Consider the following 2,846-nt stretch of genomic DNA (forward strand, 5'->3'; position numbering starts at 1 on the left):
GATGCATTTTGACATTAATTTGATAATAGCGGCTTAACAAGGAATCCAGGCTCCCTAGCTATAAATACGCTGCTTTTCCACTTCCTTTTATCTGCACAGTGAAATAACGTTGTTTTTCCCCCTGCTGCAATAACCACCATCCAACCCTTTCATGAATGCCCTTTATGTCCTTTAGCATTTTCAAGGCTTTTTTTTTTTTCTCCTCCTGGAGAAAGTAAAAGGGGTTTATTAGCTGTATTTTTAATTCCTGTTCATCGGGAGGAAGGAGAAGAGAGGACAGTGATGTACTCTGATAATGCAGCTTCCAGGAGAACAGGGACGAGAGACTTGTTTATTCAGAAATACTTCTCCATCCATCTGTGCTTCATAGGAGAGAGAAAGCTCATCCTTCCCCTCCTCTTCTCCACTCGCTGCGGTTCTCCCACTCCACGCAGGCCCTCACTGGCACACCAGAAAGAAAATTCAAGCACGGTGAACTGGGAACGGGACACTGGAGTCCACACTGATGCCAACCAGAATGCCACCATGGCCCCTAGCCCCAAAGAGTGGCATTACAGGACTACCCCACTCCAAATCTCTGCTTGATGGGACACTCCACACCACCAGAAGAACCATCACGTGTCCCACAGGCATAGCACAAAAAAGGCTGGATCACGGGGACTGAACAGGAGCTACAGCTGTCCATGTCCTCTCCCATTTCTCCTCTCCTTCTGTTTCCTCCCAAGACTTTCCACCTATCCCAGCAGCAGAACCTTGCTCACACACAGGTTCTCGCTCGCGCACGCGTCCTCCACCTCTGCCTCCGCCTGCCTCTGGCAGAGGCTGTCTCTGGGGCCTGGGAAGTAGCAAGCACAAAATTAGCACCTTGGAAATTGTTGGCTGCATCCTGCAGCCACAGATGAACCCTCTGGGAGATGAAGCAGTTTGGCCTCTCTCCTCCGTAATCCCTTCTCCCCTGCCTCCACCTCGGAGCCAGCGATGCACAAGCTGCTCCCAAATTGATCCAGGGGGTGGGAAGTCGCACTCAGAGCACAGACCCAGAGGACCTCCCCTCCTGCCATCCCAGGCCTAGAGACCTCCCAGACAAGGTCCCAGCAGATGGAAGAACAAGCATTTGCTGCTGTAGGCTGAGAGTGAGGGTCTGGAAGGTGTTTAAGCCAGCACCCTGCAGACCTGCCCCCTCTGAGGTGCTTTCACCCAAGACGCATCAAATGCTGAGGAGCAGCTGGTGGGAGATAAGGGCGATGAAAAATAGATGAGGTGGACCAGCCCAGAGAGCAGCATTAGTGCACATCCACGCTTCCCATTTTGACCTGCAGTGCTCAGGTATCCAGTAGCAAGAGACTCTGCAAAGAGAGAAGAGGACCAGATCTCCAGACAGAAGAGAACTGGATCATGTGGTCCATTTAAATGTCCTCCCCAAACCCTTAACTACCGACCTTCCTCTGCCCGACACACGCAGGCTGCAGAGCTGCGGTGTTAGAGCCATAACCTGCTGCTTTCCCAGCAGGCTGCTACTTGCTGCCCAGCAAGCCCAGTTAAACCAGGCAGCAAAAAGCCAGTTGGGCAGAAAGTGGAGGCAGAGAGGTGGGGAAGGGAGCAGGGCACAGCCGCTGCCCCCCTGCATGGCACTTTGGCAGCAGGGGAAATCATTAACGACCCAGACCTGCACTTACAAGGTCTCCTTTCCCCTTCACGTGGCAAACAAAGACAGGCACAGCCTTGTTCTCCACCAGCAGGTCCCACCCTACCCTCTTCACACAGCTGGGTCTGGAGGACAACGAGGATCTGGGAACCGTCCTCCGAGGTCTGCACATCCGCATGCTGCCGCTAGCCCAAAGCCCTCTGACAGCCCGGGGACCATCGAACATCTCTGGAGGTGCAAGGCTCCAGCCTGCGGTCACCCACCCCCGCTGGGAGACAGGCAAGAAAGGAGAGAGAAAACCCACAGCGCAAACCAGTAGCCTTCCCAATTTTATTTCTTCTTCTCTTTAAACAGATCTCAGATTGCCGTTACCTGGTTTGAGGCACTGGCCCAGCCTCCTCCTTCCCCACTGCAAGCAGAAGTGCTTCTTGCCCCGTCTCCCTGACTCCTCCTCGTAGAGATCAATCCTCTACTTGCCCAAATACTGGCTGTATAGGTGAGGGCAAAACCAGAAACACACCGAGACATCCAAGAGATCTCTCCTCCTGCCAAGCTGAGCTCTCCACCGCTCAACCCTTTCATACCTCCATTCCAGTTCCCCCTCCTGGAAACCAAGTCACATCCCTCCTTGCCAACAGATAAGCTGGCAGAGGGCACAAGATCAGTACCGAATGGGAATTGGGCTGCTCCACATGGGCCTTCCCCGGTTTTCCTCCCACCAGCGTATCATACCGACCACAGCCCTTTCAGCCATTTCCCCTTTAAGTCCTCCTCTGGGATCGTTAATGCCGAAACCCCGTGGCAAGCCCCGGCGATAAGTTGGAGGCTTAGCAGAGTCTAAAAGCACATTCTTTCCTCAGCCTCCTCCCTCCTTATCTCTTTCCTCCCTCCCCCAAAACCACGTTTAGATAAAAGTTATTGGAACAATAAAATCCATAAGTTAAACATGAGCGCAGGAGGGATGGAGGGAGGGTCTCCGCTCCGTGCCCTTGTGAACAGAGCTGCCAGAACAGAAAAACAACAGAGGAGAGCCCATGATCCCCTCTGAAATAAAACCTGGTGCAGGACCTTGGATCACTGCAGGGAGAGACGACAGCACACGTGCTCTCCTGCAGTCCCACCTGAAGTCACACATGGACTCACTCACCTTTTAAAAACTGATCAGACATCAATTTTGAGTGATCTCCTAGTGCTTCGCCTA

This window comes from Calonectris borealis, chromosome 16, assembly GCF_964195595.1.
Source record: "Calonectris borealis chromosome 16, bCalBor7.hap1.2, whole genome shotgun sequence".
NCBI classification, from domain to species: Eukaryota; Metazoa; Chordata; class Aves; order Procellariiformes; family Procellariidae; genus Calonectris; species Calonectris borealis.